Raw genomic sequence first — 26,657 nt, forward strand, 5'->3', positions numbered from 1 at the left:
TCCTGTGCCGCCTGTACTGTCTGAAGTATGACCGGCTTCCCGCCGTTGATGATTTTGAGTTTCGCCGGATATAACATGGCGTACTCCAGACCAAGTTCCCTCAGCTTCTTTTTCACCGGAGCGAATTCCTTCCGAGCCAGTTGTACCGCCATTGTGTGATCAGGATAGAACTCCAGTGTGTTTCCTTGATGAGTGATTTTACCCAGTTCTCTTGCCAGCCTCAATATCGTGTCCCTATCCCTGTAATTAAGCATGCGGGCAATGACCATGCGCGGGGCAGCTCCAGGTTTCGGTACAGGCGCTAGTGATCGATGAGCACGTTCTACCAGAAACACAGGGGATAGTTTTTCAGAGCCAAAGATCTCTCTCACCAGTGCTTCAATGTAGGTCTCCATCTTCCCTGTGTTTGTGGATTCCGGCAGACCCGAAATTCGGACGTTGTTGCGCCTGGACCTGGCTTCCTGGTCCTCCACCTTGGCTCGTAGGCTTTCCACTGTTTTTTCCAGGCCACCGCAGGTCTTGGATGTAGTTCTTTGGTCATCTTCCACCTGTGAGATCCGCTGTTCGGCTTCCACGATACGCCCATCATGCTGCTCAATTTTCGCCGCCATGTTGTCCACCCTCTGCACCACGTTATCAAGTTTACCGTTCATCTCCTGCAGGCTCTGCTGGATCGCCCGTAGTACCGACTCCATGCCCGTGCTGTCTGATGGCTCTGGGGCCCCTTCCGTTTCGGGGTCAGTCGCAGTATTTTTCCCTTGTTTTCGCGTTTCGAATTGGAGCTTGGTTTGCTGCCGGTGCGGTTTCCCCATGTCGTGAGGATGTTGTGGCGTAGTTTGTCCAGTTAACTTAGGGCTGCCAGCTGTCGTCGCACTTGTCGCGGAGTTGGCGCGATGTGTGGTTGCTGCAGCCCCCCACCGTGCTGTACGTGTAGTCATCAGCCAGCTTATGCAGGTGCGGATACGAATGGGCCCGTGGTGAAATAACGCCTTGTAGTTTCAGCGGGTGTTGTCGTTCAAGGGATCCCTTGGGGCGCTGTAGAAATAGTACTCTCTTGCTGGAGAGATGGCTCCCCGCTGATCAGTGGCGCTGGCGTGGTGCTATGAGAAGAGCCCATATGTCTGTGTCGCGGTCATGGATGCCCTACGCAGCGTGTGCTCCTTGTACTCCGTGCAGTTCGCAGCCCACCTCTGATACCTCGCTGGATCCCGGTCACCTGAAAGCAGTCTAGGGGTTCATTGCATAGTGCAGCCAGCAGCAGGGGTAGGGAGCCCCCCTCAGTCACCAACCTTCAATGTTTCACACTATCGCCATGTAGCTACTGGGGTCTTCACCACGCCTGGCGCCCGGCTTGATCATTCGCCGCCTTCGGACATTTGCGTTCCACGGGCGCCGCCATCTTGCCTCTGGTGGAACGCACGTCAGATCTCTGCGGATTCACTTCCAGCACTGTTCTAGATTGCCTCACATTAGACCAAAAAGACATGCCTGAACTGATATGTAAATTAAACAATACACTTTTCTCTATGAGGTTGAAAAACTCATTTCGACCTGAGATGTTGCTAACAAATAGCGATTTATTCATTCAATTTGAAAATAATTTTTTACAAGAAATTTTTCATTTTATATACAATACTACACCATTATTTCATACAAAACTCATTCGACCAGTCATCCATATCACAATCATGCAAAATCAAACATCCATATGTACACAAAAGAATGAAAAGGAAAGAATTGCCAGGGAGAAGAAAAAATAATAATGGGTGGGGGAAAAAAAGGGGGACAAAGGTTGCTCAAACAATAAGCATTTGTAATATATCATATATCTATATATATATATACACGAGGAAATTAATCACAATCAGCTTAAATGATGGAACACACTGTATATACTCGAATTAACACATACAGGTTGTTACTTTTTGAATTTATAAATTTCACGAGAGCAACACTTTGTACAGGGGCCTACGCGTTTCGAGTCCTATACAGTGGAGGGACTCTCATCAGGGCCAAAGGAAATATCTGTAAAAGAAATATATATCTCCATGTAAAGATTTATCAAGACCTTTTGAGAAACTTTTTGAGCAAAAACCACTTTCCTCTAGCAGCTTACCCTACTGGTCTGCAAGGCCACTTAAGGGGTGTAGAAAGTATAGGCGCAGCCGGTAGTGCTCTGCTTTTGAATTGGCGTGGTCACACTGAAAGGTAAATGGTATATGGATGTTTGATTTTGCATGATTGTGATATGGATGACTGGTCGAATGAGTTTTGTATGAAATAATGGTGTAGTATTGTATATAAAATAAAAAATTTCTTGTAAAAAATTATTTTCAAATTGAATGAATAAATCGCTATTTGTTAGCAACATCTCAGGTCGAAATGAGTTTTTCAACCTCATAGAGAAAAGTGTATTGTTTAATTTACATATCAGTTCAGGCATGTCTTTTTGGTCTAATGTGTATAAGTGCTCAGCCTAACTGATTAAGAGCCAACTCTTCGTTGTTTATACTAGATCGCCTCACAGCATCTTGTGTAGGTCGGCACCCGCAGTCCTTACCGCGCCGAGTTGGCTTTCAGTCCCATCCTAAACTGGCCGCATCGCTAGTACTGAATTGCCGATATTCGCAAGCGGCCATTTTGTGGCGCCGCTATGCGATCTCCGTTATTTGGGTCGGAATCAGCTTAAACAGTCCATACGGCGTCTCCTGTATGCAGGACAATGTCGGCCTCGGATTCCGACGTCCAGGTCACCGTCCATTATCTCAACCGGTGGGGATCTAAGGGGCCAAAGGCCGCTAGGCGCGCGACCGTCCGGCGGAGCTGACACACTAGCCAGCCATTCCGCAGTGCGCCCTCTAGCGCCCCCCTTCAATTGAATATATTTAAGATAATCACAACTAGATACTTTAAAATTTCTTTGAAGATTCAGGAACCTGGTACTAGATTCCCCAGCGAGAAAGTCCCCAGTTTTAATGATTCCTAGATTTTCCCACTTTCTTGCAACACCATCATTAACTTGTTTAGATAGAAGTGAGGACCGCCACAGGGGCGTATACCTGGTAAATGTAGGGTTTTCCATATATTTCGCTATTCTCGCCCATATTTTACCTACATTGTTGATCACTTTAAATTTCATTTTTTTTAAATAACTAGGCTCCAGTTGTCTAAGCAAAAGCCCTCGGGCTTTCACCCCAATTGATAGCTCATATATTGACGGTATTCTTGTTTCTCCTAGGTTCTCCAGTTGGTTAGTGGTGTTAAGGAGAGGAGACATTTGTTGAAGGAGGGCGGCCCATAGATAGAGCATGATGTTTGGAGTGGCTAGACCGCCCCTTTCCTGTGGTAATGATACCTATTTCATTGACCTCCTGATTGTACCATACTGCCACATGAATTTAGCCAATTGAGATTCGAAATTTTTTAATAGTTTATCATCAATAAGTAGAGGTATAGCCCGAAACAGATATAGTATTTTGGGAAGTATGTTCATTTTAAGATAGTTTGCTCTGCCAATTATTGACAGGTGTATACTATTAACCCGCATTAAATCTTGTTTAATTGTAGTTAGCAGAGGTTCATAGTTTATTTTGCATATATCTTCAATCTTTGTACTTATAGAAACTCCAAGATATACTGCCGTTTCTGCCTTTCTGGGATCGCTAAAGTTTATATTCTCTGTACATAAAATGAAGTTTTTCAAATATGTTATCAGAAATTACATCATGAAGATAAATCAATTAGCAGTGCTGAAACAGGACTATTTCTTAGGGAATTTCTAGCCGATACAGGATGGGACAAGACTTTAGATAGTACAAGGAGGGAAGAACTTGAAAAAGAGATAACCCTAGCAGAAGTGCAGAGTGCCCTCTCTGATCTTGCCTCAGGAAAGGCAGCTGGCCCAGATAGAATCCCCTTAGAACTATATAAGATCTTGGGTACAATAATCGCTCCTCTCCTACACGATCTCTTTATTGGTATACAGTGGAGTGGCCTTACGCCGAATTCATGGAAAGAGACAAATATAATTATTTTTCCTAAAAAAGGTAAACCAACGGACCTTCCATCGTCTTATCACCCAATTTCCCTGATAAACTCTGACTCCAAGTTGTACGCAAAGATCTTGGCTAACCGGCTGGGAGGGATCATCGAACATCTGGTCTCCCCCTGGCAACATGGCTTTATCCCCGGCAGATGTACCACCGATCATACTCGTAGAGTGATTTCACTCTTTGATGTCATGGCTGGGACCGGGGGTCGGATGTCGATGATCCTTCTCGATGCCGAGAAAGCCTTTGACAGGGTGTCATGGGAATTTCTTTGGAGCATAATGGGGCAAAATAAATGCGGCCCTATATTTATTAAAGCTATTAAAGCTATGTACCAAACACCAACAGCTAAGATTCAAGTCATGGGCATTGAATCTGGGATAGTTAAGATAGCAAGAGGCACAAGGCAAGGCTGCCCATGCTCACCATTATTGTTTGCATTATATATCAATCCTCTGACTGTGAAACTCATGCAGACCCCCTTGATTAAACCAATCACCTCTGGGATTTTTGATACTAAAATACTCGCCTATGCGGATGATGTGGCTGTACTAACATCTGACCCTTCTGAAGCAATCACTGAAATCGAGGCTATTACGCATAGGTTTGGAGGATATTCTGGGTACTCTCTTAACAAAGATAAAACCATCATTTTATGTACAGAGAATATAAACTTTAGCGATCACTGTAATAGTCATTCTGATGTACTTCCTGATTCTGAAGGGCACCTGGTTGTGGTATCTGCTGTTGTCTTCAGTTATGGTGAAGTTGCATTTGCCTTGGAAAATAGTCCTTGTCCCTGGTCCTGACTGTAGCGTTCACGCATTGGGAGACCGCAAAACAGGCACACACACATTTGAAACCCTTTCTTTGTATGCAATGACCCGGGCGTAAATGGAGCAGGAGCCCACGGCACTCCATCTCCCAGTAGGCAGTGGGGCATTACAGAAAGCAACGTGGCTGAAAGCACGGCCCATATTTAAGCACCTCCTCTTCCTGAGGAAAGTGCTTGACAATCTTGTTCCGGAGCCATTGAAGTAGGCGGATGGTGTTTCCCCGCCGGATTCTACAAAGAAGAAATGCCGCGTTTCGCAAGTTCCTGAGGTTTTCTTGATCTGCGACTGATGGGGAGCTGTTCCGAATCCCATCTCCTTGGTCCGCCTTTTCATAGCGGGGAAGAAATCAGGTATTATAGGGAGGAGCTCTGGAGCGCTTCCCTCCCTACCGCGACTTTGTTTTCCTTTGCATTAGCATACGCTGTGATATTCGCACAGCGCTTTTTCGCTCGGCTCAGTACTGCGGTCAAGGAACCGCAACTGTGTACCAGAGCGCTTCTTCTCTACCACGACCTTGTTTTTTATTTAACTTTCAAAACATTACGCTGGGATTTCTAACAGCGTACACTGTTCAGCACAGTCCTGTGGTCAAGGAACCGTGACTGCGTGCTGGATAATCATCTAATCTCGCTCCCGGCTAGCTGCTCAGCAATTCCGCAGTGTCGGATTGCAGGGGCAGACTCATTTGGTTCGCTCGTGATGTGCTAATAACAGCACTCGTGGGGTATGGACTGTGGAGCATTCTTGCTGTGACTTTCAAACAGTAGGACAGTCTTCACTTCATTCCTGCCATTGGGGTTTGCTCCCTCGTTACGTTTTGATTTTAGGTACATTGAAACTTACAGACCGGGTTGTATCCTTGTCTATATTTGTGTTTGGTGAATTCAAGTGGAACAACATTTCTACCTATGCTACCAAGGGGGTAGCTGCAGGGCTTCTGGTGAGTGTGTGCACAGTTTAACATTTAAGTGCGTATGTGTGTATTGATTCATGGTGCTTCTTATACCAGTTTTTTTTTTTTCACACTGTAGTGCCAAAGCCTAGAAGGGTGCCATTCTGACTCCTAGACCAGACCAGGGAGATACGAGGGCATCTGCAGCACAGTTTGTTATTTTATCCCTTTCCCTATTCCCTGGGGTGCTACCTCCCGCAGCAGTGTTCTCTTACTCTGTTGGGGGTTGCATTCAGGAGAATTCTCAACTAGCCATCGTCCCCGCTGGCCACTGCGAAAAGGTTAGTGGCGTTGTTTGTTTCTTGTGCTGCTGACAACCTGACACTGACAACATTCCACTTGATCTTTTTAAATCGAGTTTTCATTTGTGGGCTCTGCTTCTAACAAATGTAGACTATGTCTAATTTTCTAATATTCTCTCTTCCTGGACCACTTTGTTCATAGTTCCATTTTTTAAAACGAGATACAGAAGCAATCCTAGATGTAATCTTCCTATTTCACTTATCAACTCTATGGTCAAAGTTGTGGCTAGCATGTTGATGCATAGAGTTCAAGTATGGGTCATTGCCAATAGGATCATAACTGATTGTCAGTTTGGGTTCTGAAAGGGAGTGGGCACGCTGAAACAATGCATTAATCTACACCTGTTGTCATATAAATATCTGAATGCTTTTGGAGGCTTGTTACATCAGGTGTCCATAGATCTTACCTCTGTGTTTGATGGAGTTAATGATTCCAAACTTTGGCCAATATTGAAAACCATGGGAGTGGATGACTCAGTTGTTGATTGTTTAACAAGCTTGCACAAAAACCTGTACGCAAAAGTGAGTATCTGACCAACAGTTTTAGCCTTAGAAGAGGGATTCACCAAGACTTTGTATTAGCCTCCTTGCTATATACACTTTCTGCAATTTGCTTAGGGATCTTCCTCATTCTTCCAGATAAGGATGCTTAAATGCTAAACAGTAAAACACTTCCTATTCATCTATATGCAGATGATGCAGCCCTTATGTCACAAATGGGCAAATAATAAAAAAGGCTAATAGAATGTTATATAAATGATATGGAGTCAAAAGAATTTGCATTTGTGCCCAACTGATCAAGGCTTGAAACATTTTGTTGGGTCTGTCTTTTAAGTGCTTAAGGTAAAGGACCAGTTAACACGCATTATCAGAATGTATTGAAGGAAGGGACAATAAACTTCCCTGCTGTCTAGTTAACTTTTTGGACCTTGCCATCCATGCATTAGAATCTGCTGATCCTATATGCCATGACGGGGAATAATAAAACAGAAAACATTAGAAGCCACAAGGTTTACCCTAATTTACATTTTTCTCTGAATCGTAAAGAAGACACCAATATTCTATGTCTACAGATAAATGCTACTTGAAATGCGTTACGTACCTGTAACTGCAGTTATCCTGTATTGGTGTCTTTCATAGATTCACATGCCTGAATCATTCCCCGTCGCCGAGACGGGAGTCCCCGGTACATAGAAAAGTAATGTCCTATAGACATACATAGAGAATAGTAGGCCTAAAGGCCTCACCTTAGTAACATATCCATGTCCTTTTGTAAAAAGGACCAAACTCTAAACAAGAGCCAATCAGCTATCACCTCCCTCTAGAACCTTCCTGGCAGGAGCCTCAGTCCCTCAGATTTTCGTACGCACTAAGCTAAGTAGGCGTGACACTGAGAGAGTTAGGTGAGTCCTTCCAGGGGAGGCGGGAGGGTTGCATGTGAATCTATGAAAGACACCAATACTGGATAACTGCAGTTACAGGTAAGTAACGCATTTCTTATCCAGTATTATGGGTGTCTTTCATAGATTCACATGCCTGAATCAGAGTAGCAAGCAATGCAGAGTGCACATTTCTGATGGAACAGCATATACTATTCCTTAGATAAGATAATACACATCATGCGAGCATGAACCATCATTAGACATCCACAATAAGTATTAGTAAAGAAATGTGCATACCAGAGAAGGATGGAGGGACGGAGGAAGGCTCACCTTACTGAAATATATATATAGCTGAACACTTCTTGTCCCACTACTGCATCCTTCCTCAGCTCCGTATCCAGGCAGTAGTGCCTAGTGAATGTATGCGGCGACTTCCATGTTGCCGCCCTGTAAATGCCAATGACTGGCACCCCTGCGAAGAGGGCCATAGAAGTGGACATAGCTCTCGTGGAGTGCGCTCTCACTTTGGAATGCAATGGCTGTCCAGCTTGGTCATGACAGAAAGCAATGGCTGCAGAAATCTATCTGGAGATGCTCTGCTTGGTAAGTGGTAGACCTTTCCTAGGTCTGCTGTAAGCTACGAAGAGCTGGTTATATTTCCTGAATGTTTTCGTTTTGCCAATGTAAAACTTCAAGCATTGTTGAGATCCCTAGAATGCAGCGATCTTTCAGTTGCCATGCTTGGGTTTGGAAAGAAGGAACGCAGAACCACAGGTTCATTTAGGTGGAAGTCCGACGGGACTTTTGGGATAAACCTAGGATTGGTTCTCAGGATTACTCTGTCGTTTTTTAAAACCGTAGAAAAGGATCCTGGATTGAAAACGGCTGTAGCTCATAGACCCTCCTTGCAAATGTGAGTGCCAGGAGGAGCGCTGTTTTCCACGAGACATACTTCAGGGCAGCTCTGTGTACTGGTTCAAACGGATGTTTCATGAGCTGGTTAAGAACCGCATTGAGATGCCAGGCAGGTGGCAACACACTTACTGGGGGGAAAGATCTGTATAATCCTTTTAGAAATTGCTTAATCGACCTGCTTGACCAGAGAGATAGACTTGTTGAAGTTGTTTTATAACAAGATAGTGCTGCTAAGTGTACTTTAATGGAGGAGTGGGCTAGGCCCTACTGTGCCAGATGTAATAGATAAGGTAAGATTTGCTCCGGTGAGGAGGAGAAAAGCCAAAAGTTTTGATCTGCACACCAAACACAAAAGCGCTTCTATTTCAGGGAATACGTTTTGGTCGTTCCATCTGCCCTTGCTCTGGCAAGAATGTCCCTACAGTCTTGTGGAATATTCAGATTGTGGAACTCTCGGAACTCAGGAGCCCGGTAGCTAACATGAGAGACTTCAGATCCGGATGTTGTACATTGTGAGCAGCGATGGATACTGCCGAAGGTGGATCGGCGACTCCAGGGATAGACGGTGGCGCTCTGAACTAATGTTGCCTCGGCCAAGTTGGGGCTATTAAAATTAGAGTACAAGGCTCCATCGAAATATTCCTGAGGACTCTAGGAAGCCTCGGGAATGGCGGAAAGGCGTACGCAAAGACGCTTGCGCCATGCGATGGAAAATGCATTCCCTAGAGACCCTGACTGGGGATGCCAACCTGCAAAGTGTGGGCATTTGGTGTCCATTCTCGTCGCAAATAGATCGATTTGCGGCGTGTCCCATCTGGAGAAGATCTGGTCGATAAGTTGTTGATCTAGCTCCCACTTGTGTGACGATGTTTTCTGCATGCTCAACGTGTCGGCGAGCACATTTTCCGCGCCTGGGACATATTCCGCCCTTAGGGTTACATTGTGGAGTATGAGCCAATTCCAGACTTTTTTGCGACTCGCGAGAGAGTGTCAGCGAGCGTGTCCCTCCCTGTTTGTTGAGGTAGTGCATAGTCGTGGTGTTGTCTGTCCGGACGAGCACCAGGGAATATTTGATTCTTGGCAGGAAAACATGAAGGGCCAGAAAGACCGCCCGCAATTCGAGCAGATTGATATGTAGTTTCTTTTCCATAGGAGACCACTATCTGCTTATCTGTAGCTCGTGCAGAAAAGCTCCCCAGCCTTCCAAGGAGGCGCCTGTTGTGACAATATGAGGAGTAGCCGGAAGCAGGAATGACAAGCCTTGAGACAGGTTTTGAGATGACATCCACCATCGAAGGGCTCCGGCCATCTGAGGATTCACTTTTATGTGGCCTTCGAATGACCCTGTGCATTGGACCCACTGCCTTGAGAGCGCCTCCTGAAGATTCCTCATTCGTAGTTGACAGTGAGGAATCAGGAGGATACACGCTGACATCATCCCCAGGAGGGATTTGAAGAGGCGGACTGTCAAGACTTTCTTCGAGGCTACTATAGCAGCAAGTGCAAGGGGCTTGTTCATCCTCTCTCTGGATGGGAAAGCTTTTGCCGACCGTGTGTCCAGGGTTGCACCTAGGAAACTGATGTACTGAGAAGGTTGTAGGACCGATTTTTCCTGATTGAGGGTGAGACCCAAGCAATCGAAAAGCTTTAAACAGGCGTTGGATGACCTGGACGCGTCTTTTAAGGATGAAGCCTTGACCAGCCAGTCATTTAGATACGGACAGACTTGGTGATGGCACTGTCTGAGATATGCCGCAACCGTGGTCCGACATTTCGTGAATATGTGCGGTGCAGACTTGAGCCCGAAGGGCAAAACGCAAAACTGCAAGTGTCTGCCCGCTACTGCAAATCTCAAGTACCGTTTTGTGATTCCCGTGAATTGGGATATGGAAGTAAGCGTCCTGTATGTCTACGGACGCTCTAAAATCCTGCTTTTACAGTAGTCGCAAGACCTCCTGGATCGTTACCATGCAAAACGACTGCTTCTTAGGAATTTGTTGAGGGCCCTGAGGTCCAAGATTGGTCTCCACTTCTTGTCTTTTTTCTGGATCAAAAGAAGTGGGAATAAAACCCTTTTCCCTTCCGAGATGGAGGTACTCTCCCTATAGCTCCTATCTGCAGCATAATCGAGATCTGTCATAGAAGCAGCCGTAGATTTTTGTCATTTCCGCTGTCCTTTACCTTGAAAGGACGACCTCCCAAAAGAGGATTGCTTGTTTTGCTGTTGTTGGCGCTGTTGGTATTGCGGTCTACTCTGGCCTGAAGAGTAGGAAGACTTGTATTGATAATTCCCTCTGTGGGAAACTGTCCTCTTCCTCTATTTCTACTAAAGGACTGGTGCTTATACTGAAGAGTGCCCAAAGTTCTCACAGTGTCTGCTTCGTCAATTTTTTGTGCCAATTAGTAACTGGCTATCATATGGCATGTCCAAATTCTTTGTTTGCACCTCAGGACTGAAAGAGGTTGCCTTTAGCCATCCTTGGAGCCGCAAGACTGCTGCTCCAGCCAACTTGTCTTAGCGATATCTATCGCGCAGACTATAGTGTCTGACGCCGATGCTTTACCATCTAGCAGAATCCTTTTTACTTTCTCTTTGAATGAATTTGGCAATTCCGACAGGTATGGGGCTATGTGTGCCCACAATGGTCCATGATAGCGTCCCAAGAGCGCTAGAGCGTTCACAGCCTTTACCGTGATTGCCGACATTGAGGAAAACCTGTTCCCAATGTTGTCCACTCTTTGTCCTTATCATCAGGAGGAAGCGACAAAGGGGCCGAAGGATTCCTGGAGTTCTTCTGGGCCGCCTGTGTCACTACTGAGTCCGGCTTAGGATGTCCTGTTAAACACGCCGGTGCTGTATCTGGCGCCCTATACTTCTTATCCAACTGGTGATACAGAGGAGGGGTTCTGCATGACCTTTACCCATTCTGACTATAGGTAATTGATAATCGGTATTGACCTTACAGCCTTCTTGAGAGGTTCTTTGAAGTCATACAAGAAGCCGGCCTGTTCTTGAGAGGTCATTGAGATCTTAAAAACGTTGAGCAGCCCTCTCTACCACATTATAAGAAATTCCAGAATTGGCGGATTTTTCCTTCGTAGCTAGACTATGCCGTCGTAGACGAGCAGTCATAGACGAGCAGTCATAGACGAGGCCGTCATAGACGACGCCATAGACGATCCGTCGTAGACAAGGCCGCCGACGCCGTCGTAGACTAGCCTTTGTAGATGAGGCCGTCATAGATGAGGCCGTCATAGACGAGGCCATCATAGACGAGGCCATCATAGACGAGGCCATCATAGACGAGGCCATCATAGACGAGGCCATTGTAGACGAGGGCATCGTAGACAAGGCCATCGTAGACGAGGCCATCGTAGACGAGGCCATCGTAGACGAGGCCATTCTATACTAGGCCCTTGTCGACGCCGTAGACAGGCCGTCATAGACGAGCAGTCATAGACAAGGCCGTCGATGACTATGCCGTCGTAGACGAGCCATCGAAGATGTTCCTTCGTAGAGGAGGCCATCGTAGATGAGGCCCTCGTCGATTCAGTAGACAGGCCGTCGTAGACTAGCAGTCATAGACGAGCAGTCATAGACCAGCAGACATAGCGTCGTCGACGCTGTCGTCGTCGATGCTGTCGTCGTCGTCGCTGTCGTCGTCGTCGACGCTCTCGTCGTCGTCGACGCTCGTAGACGAGGCCATCTAGACGAAGAGGCTGTAATAGGCAATGATGGTTTTTTCTGTCGACGGTCCTGTTGACGATGTTGGCTGCTAGTCTTTACCTCAGGAGGTAAAGAAGACGCCCTTTCTGAAGGGTCCCATGATCAGAGGAGGTGATTTTGACGGCTCAGAAGTCGTCTTTTTTATATGATTTTTCTCCAAAAGCAAGTCCTTTACTCTCCTTTACCACAGAGTGAGGAGATTTTAAAGGACTGCGCCCAGAAGACCCATGAGTGGTCTTTTTGAGGGCCTTCTCAGGACGTCCCCCTGAGGAATCAGTCTGAGGAGATTCTCTTCTCTTTTGAGGTCTCCTAGACGTTGAGGGCAATGCCTCATCACAGTAACTGGAGAAAATAAAAAACCTCCTTTCTGGTCTTAACCATATTAAGAGTCGCCCTTCACGACCTCTCAAAAACTTACTTGAGAAAGTGCGACATACCTTCAGTGTGAGAAACAGAGCAGAGCAACTTCTTGGAGCAAGAAGCACAGGCTCTAAAATAAAATTCTTTCTTCTCCTTACCAGACCTTCTTTAAAGAATGTATTTGAAGATAATCCATAGTAGAAAAGCAAAGTTATTTAATGAAGTGAAAATAAACACAGAATCTGAGCAGAGCTCAGAGGAGACTCCCTTAGCACAAAGTGCGGTAGAAAATCTAAGGGACTGAGGCTCCTGCCAGGAAGGTTCTAGAGGGAGGTTGTTATATTTACATAATGCCTTCATTTGCCTCAGCATGGGTCTCGCGCTGAGCTCGTGACATGTCCTTGTGGTCACGGGTTGAGCGTTCGGTCCAACGGCAGTTAGATGCCCGTTTGGTCCCGGTCTTGCTGGTTGGGTTTTCTACGTCTCATCTCAATAAAGCACCAAACCCAAGTAACTACAGTGTGCAGCCTGCTTTCTATATATATCATTTATGGCGACATCGGAGTAACAGAAGGCGAAGGCAGAGGCAGACGAGCGACGCGTCGAAAGTTGGCGGAAGACAGAAAGAAAACCCGACCACGGCATAAGCGGCCTGCGATCTCACGAAGAGAGGTCGTTTTACTTAAAACAAGTAACGTAAGGCTTGCTGGAAGGTACGTGTTCGAAATTACTCACCGGGAAAATACTGACTGTCCTCGTAGCGTGACGGAGCTTTGACTGTAAATCTCCAGCCCGTCAACGCGGACAACAGCGCCCCTAATGGAGAATATTTAAAAGAGAAATACTCTTAAAAGGGAAACGTGCTGTCAGCGGGCCCACTGTTGGGAAAACGTGCTTTATAAAAGGGAAATGTACTTTGAGCAGTCCTGCAGTTGAAGGGATACAGTAAAGGCTATACCACAAACCTAAATACTAGCGTCAATTGAAGAAAAACGATTATAATAGAAATTAAACCTTGACTACAGTGACACACACACTTTAAAATAATTCCTGTACGCAGTGTGTCACATATTTACAACTACAGTGTGGTAACAGTGACACACACACTTAAATAGTTGGTGTATCAAGAATATTACAGCACTACAACAGTGATACACTCACTTTTGGGAAGACTGACATCTTGATTTATCTATCTTGCCCTAAAATTGTCATTTATACATTACTTAAAGTGCTCATATTACTGTAAGGAGTTGTTTATTGTTTTTAGGTTCCATAATGATCATAAACAATACCATACAAGCCCCTGTTCCTTTTCTAAGTGTCCCGGGTGAACCATCCATGGAATGGGATGATTGGTGTGAAGCGTTTGAAAACTATATTGTAGCATTGGATGGCACAAAGTTCTCTGCTGTCAGAAAGAAGGCTTTGTTACTGGGTGCTTTAGGGAAGGAGGGACAGAGAATCTTCAAGTATTTACCAAGTCCGCCTCTAGACATTGACGATGTTTATAAAGACGCTTTGTTTAAGTTATATACTAGATTTGCTAAGCAAGAAAATGTGGTAATGTGCAGACATAAATTTTACACTGCTCCTCAAAGGGAAAATGAAACAATTGATGACTTTGTCTCTAGGTTGAGAGAACTTTCAGTGAAATGCCAGTTTGGAAACATACAGGATGAAATGATTCGCAATCAATTGATTGTGCAATGTCTTAGCAAAAAGACACAGGAGAAATTATGGGCAGCTAAAAATCCTACTTTAACAGAGGCTATCACCATTGCTAAAGTTGCTGAAGAGAGTGATAGATGTATGAAAGAATTGAAAAGAATACAACATGGGCATACAAGTAGTCAGGAAATTGCAAATTTGCAAGGTGATGCTTCAGAAAGTATTGGTTTGATACAAGGGAGGCAAGCGAATAAAGGGGGGAAAGCCACAACCTCATATAATAAAAGTGGAGCAACAAACAAGTTCAGACAGATTACACGTTCTTGCAACAGATGTGGTAGTCCTTTTCACCTAGCTGATTCTAAGAATTGTACAGCTTTGTCTAGGGATTGTTTGAAGTGTGGGAAAAAAAGGGCATTTTGCACGTATGTGTAGAACCAATAGTTCAAGAAAGGTTGCAATGGTTGAAAGTGAAACCACAGATGATGAGGCGGAAGTAATGATGATTACATGTGCTGGGAGCCAAAAGATAACAGAAGGTGTTGTTCTGTCTCGGCCTAAGGCAGATTTTGAAGTAAATGGGGATATTTTGAACCTAATGGTGGATACCGGATCCCTATATACAATTATTCCCAAGAAATTGTATGATTGTTCATGTACAAAGTCAAATTTAATCAAATCTGACATTATACTGAGAGGTTATCAAGGGGTGAGTATTGGTGTCCTTGGCTTCTTTAAAGCTAGTATTAAGTTTAAGGGGAGGATTACACAAGGAAAGGTCTATGTATCTCCACATGGTCCTGCAATACTGGGGTGGTTACACCAATACGAATTAAACATTAGAGTGAATCCGAGGGCAGATCCACCAGTAATGTGTGTAGATGGTGAAAATGAATGCAATAGCGTCCAAGGGGATTTGGAAGCTATTCTTAAAAGACATGAGAACATTTTTAGTGAGAAATTGGGAGAGGCCATTGGTTACCAGCATATCATAAAAATCAAGAAAAGTATTGCACCTGTAAAACACACTGCGAGGAAAATACCTTTGTCTGCTAGGGATGAGGTGAGAAAGATAATTAAACAGTTATTGGATGATAACATTATTGAACCTGTAGAGGCCACACAGTGGTTGAGTCCAGTAGTGATCACTCAGAAACCGGATAAGTCTTTGCGTTTCTGTGTGGACATGCGAAGTCTGAATAAGGCTGTGATAATGGATAACTTTCCGCTTCCCAATATAAACGAAATTGTTTTAAGTTTGGGTGGAGGAAAGATTTTTTCTAAATTGGACCTTCGAAGCGCATATCACCAGATAAAACTTCATCCGGACTCCAAGGAATACACATCGTTCATCACCCCGGAGGGAACTTATCAATTCAAGAGACTTCCTTTTGGCCTGTGTTCAGCAGCAAGTGCATTTCAGAGAATCATCAGTGATGTTCTCAAAGACATTGAAAGGGTTGTCTTCTTCCAAGACGATATTTTGATTTATGGCTTGGACACAAATGATCATAATATGATTTTGGATAAAGTCTTAACCACTCTCTCAAGGGCTGGCCTAACGTTGCGAAGAGAGAAATGTGTATTTGCTGTTGAGGAAGTAGATTATTTGGGATACCATGTATCTGGGCGTGAGATACAATCAAAACAAGATCTTGTTAGTGCAATATGTAATGTATCTGAACCTGATGACAAAGATAAGTTGAGATCTTTTATGGGCATGGTGGAGTACTATGCAAAATGCGTAAAACATTTTGCAGAAAAAGTAGAACCTTTGAGGAACATCTTGAGAAAAGGGAAAGGTTTTATTTGGGGGATTGAACAAAGAAATGCATTCATGTTAATCAAACAGAATATTTTGGATGCAAATATACTTTCTAGTTTTGTGCAGTCATTGCACACCATTCTCACTGTAGATGCGGGCTCTGTTGGGATCGGAGCGGTTCTAACACAAAAGGGTCCTGGTAAACAGAATACGGTTGCGTTTGCTTCGCGTTCTCTGACTGAGACCGAGAGAAATTACTCGGTCATAGAGCGAGAGGCATTAGCAGCTGCATGGGCAACACGCTATTTCCGAGTGTATTTATGGGGAATTTCATTTACACTAAGAACTGACCACAAGCCTCTGTTAAAAGTTTTAGCTCCGGGGGGAATTAGAAATTGCTCAGGAAGGTTGGCAAGACTTGCAGTTAGTGTGCAGGAGTTCACGTGCAACGTGGAGTACTTACCTGGATGGTGCAACAATGTTGCGGACTGTTTATCAAGATTGCCAGACACAAAGATAGAGCCAAAGGAAATGGTGACTGAGAGTGTTGTCGAATTTTTGGATGACTTGGAGAGTGATTTACCCAGTTCTATATCTAAGCAGGAGTGGATGGAAAAAATGAAAAAGGATCTTGTCATGAAAAGTTTAATTAAGATGTGTAGGGAAGGTGTATCCAGACAAAGTACTGTCTCACCTGGTCTTAGGCCTTATGTACAATTACAAGATGAAATTTCTTTGCAGGGCGAGTTCATTCTAGTAAGGGGTGAAAAGTATATACCACCTACATCTCTTAGACCCCGTATCATTGCCTTGGCGCATTAGGGCCATCTGGGCCAAACCCTCACTGGTAAACGCATTAAAGCTGATTTTTGGTGGCCGGGAATGGATGCACAGGTCAAGAGTTGGGTTGAGCAATGTCAACCTTGCAAAGAATCTGAGAAGAGGCTACAAGTTCGTACAGAATGGACAGACTTGGAATCTCCGCAGGGTAGCACTTTACCAAAAGAAAGACAAGCCAACAATTTCAGTGTCGGCCACTAAGAAAGTTGTTGGGGAAAAGATTTGCAGACCACTTCGTAAAAGAATTGCACCTGCTTATTTAAAAGATTTTGTGTAATATGGTTTGTTTAAGGAAGGGTGTGGGGTTACATTGTTCAGTGAAATCTTTAAAAAAAACTGAGAGTTAAATTTAGAGTAGTAGCCTTTATGCATCATTTGACTTTTACAGAGTGTATGAGTATGTTCTTTTACTTCTTGTCTAATTCAATTTGTATTAGTTTATTATTGTTTATTGTTAAAGGAAAAGAGATGTGTTATATTTACATAATGCCTTCATTTGCCTCAGCAGGGGTCTCGCGCTGAGCTCGTGACATGTCCTTGTGGTCACGGGTTGAGCGTTCGGTCCAACGGCAGTTAGATGCCCGTTTGGTCCCGGTCTTGCTGGTTGGGTTTTCTACGTCTCGTCTCAATAAAACACCAAACCCAAGTAACTACAGTGTGCAGCCTGCTTTCTATATATAACAGAGGTGATAGCTGATTGGCTCTTGTTTAGAGTTTGGTCCTTTTTACAAAAGGACATGGATATGTTACTAAGGTGAGGCCTTTAGGCCTACTATTCCCTATGTATGTCTATAGGACATTACTTTTCTATGTACCGGGGACTCCCGTCTCGACGACGGGGAAGGATTCAGGCATGTGAATCTATGAAAGACACACATAATACTGGATAATTTTAAGATCGTTTATATGTTTTATCTAAATACTGCAATTTTGTACATTTATATTGTGATGATTTTAGTTGTTATTCAATAAATAGTTACTTTATGGATAGCCTTGATCTTAACACTAACCTTTCAAAATAGTTTATTCTTACTCTGGTTAAAAACTACTCGGATGGCAGCATTTTCTATTAAGGGTAATGTCATGAATAAAGCACCCACTTTAACATACTTAGTTATATATGTTAATAGTTTATTAACAAGGTCTGACCAAATATTTATTAGAAGATGCCATGTTATTAAAGCAATGGGCATTGGCTTGAACTTTTGCAACTACATTTGAAAATAAACCCGTTAACGGAATTAAAACAATACATTTAAGCAAGTGTTTTTGATTTGCCCTTGTGGGGCTGGTCTTTGGGGACCATTAGATGTGAACGTGCTCCAAATAATAGAAACTGCTTTTGGACAGACACCAAATCTCATTTTATTTGCCATGAGGACCTAGGACTACTTTACCAACAACACAGCTAAATTAATGGAAACAATATTCGGGTTGCTAATGTTTAGAAACTACAGACAAATTCCCATGGCTAAAGTATGTCTAAAATCTTCTGGAATTGGTCCCCTGGAACTCTATAACTTCCCACGTAATATTTGGAAAGTAGCAAAGTTTAATGTTAAGAAATTGTTCTTTTTACATAGATTACAGGAAAGAGAAGTAATTGAATTATTAAAATCCTCTGTTAGATCACATGTTGTAACTGTTAGTAGCATAGTTTAATCTTGGTAGCGTTCCAAACATATATGAACAGAATATGTTATCCAAGTCTATAGTTGGAGTTCTGCATACATTATTAGCATTTCCTAAAGATCGAGCATCTTTAGTGAAATTCACTGTGTCTCTGGAGCAATCATACTTTAAAGAGAGTGATGTATTTTTGTTTTGTTTTGCAATTTATTTAACCATTGTTAATTGTTTTAAATGTTTTTATAATTGCTGAGCTGCCTTTTAAATTCTGCAAATGCTATTGTCAATAGTTGATGAGCTACTCACCTTTGAGAAGCAAGTAAATGCAGTGGCATAAACAACAGCCTATGTCCTCAGAACGGTCAGGAAAGTACTGCCATTCCTACCCTCTGGTAGCCGACAAACAGTGGTCACAGCACTGATATTGTCCGGCTGGATTATTGCAATGGCCTGTACTTAAATGTCAGCAGACATTTATGAACAAACTCCAGCTGCTACAAAATGAAGCTGCTAGACTCCTCATGAGCACACCCAAGTTCTCTCCCATCTCCAAGGAATTAAAGAAACTGCACTGGCTCCCTGAAAGAAGTCGAGTGTGTTTTAAATCACTCTGTATGGTTTTCAAAGCCCTTCAAGGTACAGGCCCAGACTTTTTAAAACAACGGTTCCAGTGGTACACACCGAAGAGGACACTTCGCTCATGGGGGGCCAATTTATTCTCAGTGCCTCACACAAACAAAAGCTCCGTGGGGTGGCAGAAGCTTTGCCGTGGGTGCGGCGAAGGTCTGGAATGCCCTCCAATTCCACTTAAGAAATACCTTGGATCTTCTAGCCTTTAGGAAGGGCTTAAAGACCTGGCTTTTTGCTGAATAGACCTCATGTCCTCCGAGCTCTTGCCTTCAGGATAAATGATTAGCGCCAGGACACCCACGGGTAAACGCCGCGCTTTAAAAATACTATTAACATAACATAACATCTATTGATATTTACCCAATTAAAGATATATTTTGAAGCTCGAAATGGTAATTGAGTTTTGCATATTTATTGTATGTGCATTGAATGTACTACATTTTATCTATGTTTATGGCTTTTTGCCATATAAAACTAAACAATTACTACTACTACTACAGTCAAAGATGGTTCTAAATAAAGGGACTGATGAAGATGTTAACAGAGATAGAGAAAAGACAAAATCCAATATTATGAGTCAGTCAGTATTTTCTGACTGCTGCGCAAACCTGTTTGTCAGAGATTGGAATTTTTATTTAGGTAGTCTTTAACACACCCGATAATTACTGGAGGATTTAAATACCTTCATTAAATTTTGGCAGGCCAAACCTGCAACAATTTATTAGGGGAAAAGGTTTTATATTTGCAGTAACACAAAAACCTTCATGCTATCCCCCAAAAATGTGGACTAGGTCCTATTTATCACACCTGATAAGTCCAGCATGTTGTTGATATGACAGGACAGTCCTATATTTCTATGTGGAGAGACTCCACAGTCATAAAGACACTACTAGTAAAATACCTTTGTGAATAGCAAACCATGTTAAACTTACACAAAAGTGTAAGTTTACCTTTTTGAATCAGGCCAATAAGTTGTAGGCTAGGGCCAGCCACAGATATTACTTGGAAAGTAGGCTACATATGAGCAAAATATAGTAGAACAACTAATAACAACTTGGGATGTGTAGAATGCATAAGTTGGTTTGTGATTAAACGTAGAGAAAATAAACTTTAGGTAAAGAAAGCTGCATTAAAACTCAACAGATGCTCCCCTACCATCTCACTTCATTACAGCATTTAGGGAGTTAAAGATACCTTGAAAAGAAAAGATAAAGAGAAAAGAAAAGGTAAAAGTGTATCTGGGATGCCTAATATAGGTCCTATCTGATGTACCCTTGTGAGCATGTATCTATGACATAAAGGAATCAGGGGATTTGGGGCCAGTTGCATGACCGATTTGCGAGTCCCAAATCGGTCGCAAATGGCTTTGCAAATCAAAAATGGGCATTACGGCATGTACGAAATATATTCTCTAATTGCGAATAGAAATGTGACAAAATAGTGATTCAGTATTTTTGCGACCCTATTTAGTGAGTTGGTAATTGTGAATCACTTATACCGAATCACTAAATGCATGTATAAGGTAGTAGCAAACAGCAAATATTAGCTATTTATGCTGTTTGCACATGCATTTTACCACCAATTCAAACTAGGAAGTATATTGGTGAAAACTATAAAAACAGGGCCAGAAAGCATTAGACCTTTCCAAAAGGGCTGCCCTCCACCAAATAGTGAGGAGGAGGGAAATTCTGGCCATGCAGAAGAGAAGGAGGAGAAGACAGGAAAGGATTTTTCACACCAGGCTGACCCTGTTCAATTAAACAGAGGAAATATATGACTCTACAGGTAAGTAGCACAGTCATCCTCGACATTATTGAGGTGTAAAGGCCACATTTAAAAAAGCAGAATGCAGCACAGCTATTCAATCCCTGCCCATGTGCAGGTGTTGTGCTCATTACACTTATTAGCCGGTGGAAGTTACCAGGATGTGATAGGTCTTGCAGGAGGGTTGTCTCAAAGTGCATTTTCGCGTTTCTTTAGAAGATTCCTAGATGTCATGCTCATCTACACCCAAAGCTACGTATACCTGCCCAGGAATGTGCAGGAAATACAAAGCACCAAAATGGATTTCTACAGGATAGACAGTTTCCCCAATGTCGTAGGGTGTTATAGATGGGACACTTGCAGCCATATGTCCACCATCCCATAGTAAATATAGATTTAGAAACCGTAAAAATATACATTCCCTTAACATACAGGTTGTTTGCAAAGCCCAAAGCATAATCACAGATATTGTGCCAACATTCCTTGGCAGCAACCATGATTCCAACATGTTTAGGCACAGCGGTATTTACAGACGACTTGAAACTGGGTAGTTTGATGATGGATATATATTAGGTTTTGAAAATACATGTACAAACATGAATGTAGTTGCGCAAGGCACACAATAAGTTTGTTGGCTTACACAATTTCACATCTTTCAGGTGACAGTAGATACTCCCTACGCTCATGGATCTTCATACCCTACCTCTCAGCATCCAACCAAATTAAAGGAGGTACAGCATAGCCCATTGGCACACCAGAAGTTATAGTATGCACATTTGGCCTACTGAAATCCAGGTTTCATTGCCTGCACAAAAGTGGTGGTGCCCTGCAATATGCGCCATAGATTGCAGAGGCCTACGAATTGCTGTGTCTGATTCGGAGTCAAAGGATGAACAACCTGTCCCACCAATCCAACTGCCAACAGAGGAAAATAGAGCAGCAGAGTGGAGGCGGCGCAGGGGCCACATTACGACACATTACTTTGCAAGATCAGTCATGGTCATATCAACATTATGATTGAAAGTGCGAGCACAAAAGTTGGAATGCTGCTTGTAAACAAAAGTTTATTGTAAGGTTTCAGAAAATGTGTGAACATGTTTTGGGATATTGCATACATTGATGTGATAAAATTAACAATTTATCACATCAATGTATGCAATATCCCAAAACATGTTGGTTGGTTACATCACCAACCTGACATTAAACAAAAACATGAACTTCCAGGATCAATAATCCTTAATTTATCTTCAGGGTATGTCCACTATGTGTAGCTACATCATGTGTAGGTGCAGGAGTATGGGTAGAACTACATCGCAGCACATGGACTTCAGTGGCAGAGAGGCTGCTGAGACTTGTCCTAACCTCACTATCAGGCAGGCATTCAACACCCCCACCATCAATTTGTGCACTCTGTGTGGCCTCCACTGCAGTGTTGATGTGGCCAAGGGCCGTTACCACATCCCCACTGACCTCCTTATTTTGGCCTGTAATCTCACAGTGCTCTTGGATGAGGCTGAGTCATTTAAAGTTAAACAAGGGAACCCAAAGAATACCTATGGACCATGGGTAGCTAGTTTTTAAAGACAACAAAGGTCCTTAGGGCAACCAGGATAGACACAAAAATGAAAATATAGACCACAATCGGTACTACAATCAAACTTCCAGACCCAGCCGGGTGAGGAATTTTTAATTTTAAAGATAATAAGCAATAAGGTGACCAAGCGGTGGTCAGTAAAACACACTTTTGATAGGGTACAGTCCTGTACCTATCTTTCAAGAAAGAAAGCGTAATAGAGGTGAAGAAAGAGACAAAAGTTTTTCAGGCAAGAAGCTTTGGAGCCAAAAAATGTCGCTTGCAGATTAGTGATCAATACACACAAGTTCCGACATACAGTAAGTACAGTTTAGCATACAAATGAATTTGTCTGGCCTACTGTTTTAACCGTCAACGTTTCGATCCCCTGGCTCCTAATGAACCGGGATCATCATCAGGACTATTACAATCATTTGCCTGTGTTCTAAGAACGCCTGTGGAATTAAAGGAGACAAAAGAGAGAGGTAGAGAGCATAAAGATCATATGCAGGTGGAGAAATTATTCACACGTGTATTTACAGTTTGCGTAGCGAGAATTACTTACATTGTACATGCTTGCATTATTGGTCTCGGGGGTGGTGTAAGGGTTCACAGAAATAGAGCCGTGCCGTGAGGTGAGGACAGCTAGGCGGTTGATCCTGACGCGAGAATGGTAAGGCTACGTCAGAAAATGTGAGCCAGTGAGTGGGTGCTGGCCGAGTCGTGCTATTGTGTACCATTGTTGACACGTAGTGTGTATCTAGCGTGCCAGTCGGAGAGGGTCTGGACTGTGTTCAGATGATGCCATGCTCAGTGAACTAGGTGACACGGCGTGTTACCAAATATTCTGTGCCCGCGGACAGTTGAGTGCATGCACGGCGGATTGTAAGGTGAAGTGGAATGGGCGTGCCACTGTAAGCAGGCTGTCTGGAATCAGGGTGCACCAACCTGCCAGGTAATCGGAATACCTAAGTCTGGTCAGGTGCTGGATGGGGGGAAGTGCGGCAGCCAAATTGCGCCGGTTCCTATATGGAAGAGAAACCAGCGTTACCTAGTTATCCTGTGGATGCCTGTGTCTCAAGGGACTGGGCATATTAGTTACCTTGTCTCAAGGCACAGCTGATGAACCTTAATCTCGCGTGCGCTGGGTACCGCGTTTTCCTGAGAATTGTATACTCGTCCGAGTATGCTGCATCATAGATAGGGGTCGTGGCCAGTGCAACGCCCTTGCCGCTGAAAGAATAAGTGCGATACACTATAATTATGCGCCAAAGGGAGTTCCACCAAGGACTCTACAGCGTTAGGGAGTAGTTCTTACCTTTGGCATCCGCGGAAGATGAGGCGGGGTAACGGCGAGACGCAGTGGTCTCTGTCCGTGTCTCTGGCAGCGTGGATCCGCTGACCGAGTGCAGTGGGTCCCGCCAGACTATAACTGTATCGCGGGGTAACGGAAACCGAGAACGGACCTGTGTGGCGCGTTCACTCCGGTCGCCATCTTGGAATGGGAAGGGCACAGTAATAGTGAAAGGACAATTGCGCACGCTAGTCTAGGTGTTCGTGAGGAGAATTGTGCATTATGGATCAGCCATGGTATACAGGCTAAGGACTGTGAGGGGGCGGGTTGCAAGTACTCGTGATAGTGCCACATGCTCCCAATGTGACCCCTGACCAGAGATTAAAATACAATTATACATGACGATTAAATTAAAATAAAATTACCATACAGTTCATATACATTACATGGGAGCAAGGGTATTATTACTGCTTCATGGGTTACTTTTAGAGAGCGACATTACAACCAATTGTGAGGACCGCTTTCCCCTTTTCAATAGCTCCGCGATGATAATTACTCAATTGAGCTCTATATTGAGTATTCGTCCATTTCATAGTGTCTTTTGACAAGAGTTCAGATTGATAAAGAGTCTGGATGCACATGCGGTCAAAGAAGGGATGTCCAGTCCTCCATCCGGTTCAACCCATTATGGATTGAGTCCAAAAGTATTATGCATTTCAGTTCTTCTTTATTAAGGAGACTGGTCATACTTCCTCCTCGTGGGGGTAATTTCAATGCCTTTAGTACTGTCCAGCGAATGTCATCCTCATTATGGTTCGCCTCAATAAAGTGCTCCACCAATGGGGCATTTGCTGTCTTGCATCTAATGCGGCTTCTGTGCTGGCAGATGCGAGTCTTGATTTTCTGTGAGGTTTGGCCCACATATACTTTATGGCATGGACATTGGATGAGGTATACAACATTAGTGGTATTGCAATTTGTTAAAGTATTACAGTGAAATTTAATATTGTTGAACTCAAACGTTTTACCTTCAATGGTCAAGTTACATACAATACATCCTCCACATTTCACATGGCCTACACAGGGGGACAGTCCCCATCTAGATTCAAGAGTGGAAGATTGTGCAGGACAGGGGAGGGCTGCTCTGACCAAATGATCCTCTAAGTTTTTGCTTTTTTTGAAAGCAAAAAGGGGGCGTTCGATCTTTAAAACGCCCGCATTGACGACCGGCCAATGTTGTAAGATCATTTTTCTTAGTCTATTGGATAGAGGGGAAAAGGTTGTAACACATGCTATCCTTGGATGAGGCTGAGGTCACATGTGTAAGGCGTCCAATAGAGCTTAACCCCTTCCATGCCGGCCGTCATGCACTACGGTGGGCGTGTTCTGATGACGGCTGGGGGCCGTCATGAACCCACCCACTCATAAAAAGCGCTGCACAGGTGCAGAATCGCGGCCGCGCCCAAGGGATTAAGGCAGCTATGCGCACATTACTGCCCCTCTCTCTGCGCCTCCTGTTGCTACTGTCCTCTGCCAGATGCGTGCATACATTTTCAATTACATCAGTCAGCCTGTCCAATTTAGTGGCCACTGTATTGAATCCCAGGGACATAGCATACTATATGTTATGTAATTTATGGTTCACATCTTTTATGTATCTGTGCTGCAGAAGCTGAATATGCAGCATGGATGCCTCAATATGACCAAACATTGACTCCTGACCTGCACTAGGTCGGGAGGCAGAGGGTGCATGCACATGAGGTCTGCCACGGCGCCTATGGGCATGCACTGCAGTATGCTCTTGTTGGGGGCTGAAAACTCGTGGCTGAATGATGTTGGTCAGCTAGACGGGCTCCTCTTTATCACATGGAGGCGTCTGTGGCGAGATTGACTCACCACTGGAGTAGGCATGAGATGTTGTGAATACACTATCCCCAAATGCTGCTCCTTCCTCATCTATTGGGACCTGTTCTTCTACCTCACCAGTTGGAGAATCTATTTCTTCATCAAGTGCATATATTAGAGGAAAGGACATACTATTCATTTTGTTGTTTGGGGATGCCATTTGAGATGTACATACCTTTTTGAATACATGTTTGATACTGAGTGTACGTTGGAAGTTTTAGACTACAAGTCCCATGATGCACCATGAGGGCTACTGTTGCTGTGTAACAATGCAATGCTTTTATGCATGTCTCAGTACTAAGCTCACATGCATCTAGCATACATTGACACAGAGGTAAACTTACCTTGTTATGATGCAGCTACAGACTTGTCAAGACTGTCAAAACGCACAACTGCCTCTCGCTCCAGGGTTGTCTCCACCATTGCCTCCAGTGTTGCGGAGGGGGGTACAGTTGATGATCCACCTCCTGTTGCCAGGGGATTAACTCAGGCAGTTGGCCACACGTTCTTTGGCACAAGACCGGAGGTCGTACCACCTCTTGTGTTTTTTTTTTCAGCCTAGTGCTGAGCAGCACCAACAGCATACATTTTCAGCTGAATATCCTTCCAGATCTTGCTTTTCTGGGTTTCAGACACGGTCAAGGATGCACGTCTAAACAGCTGCTCATGGTAGTTGCAGCACTTCTCTGTCAGTATCTCTGGTTCTGTTTCTGAGAACTTCAGTTTGCACTTCCTTGCAGGTTTCTCCTTCTGTGGTTGGGCATACCTGCGCAATATTCAAATGCTACTAGCACTTCTCTGCTCACTGGTGTTGTGCCACACTTCTGTCCTCCACACTGCATCTGCTATCCAGGCTTCTTCTGGCCAGCACTTTCTGCGGTTGGGGTCCTTGCTATGACCCAGGAAGCATGTTTTGTTTTTTATTTCTTTGTAAAGTCGCAATTTGCGACCGTGGTCATTATTTGAGACTCCTAATCGCTATTTGCGACCCCCAATTGCTATTTGCAACTGCCTCATTTGCATTTTGCGACTAAATAGGGAATTGCAAATTGCGAGTGGGGGTCGC

The 26,657-nt window shown here is 43.8% G+C and overlaps 1 protein-coding gene across 1 annotated transcript in view; it reads right to left on the reverse strand.

Moving 5' to 3' along the window:
* Positions 1 to 26,657, reverse strand: part of LOC144783765 (uncharacterized) — a 122,637-nt gene that overhangs the window by 46,183 nt on the left and 49,797 nt on the right. The window lies entirely within an intron of this gene.

This window comes from Lissotriton helveticus, chromosome 10, assembly GCF_964261635.1.
Source record: "Lissotriton helveticus chromosome 10, aLisHel1.1, whole genome shotgun sequence".
NCBI classification, from domain to species: Eukaryota; Metazoa; Chordata; class Amphibia; order Caudata; family Salamandridae; genus Lissotriton; species Lissotriton helveticus.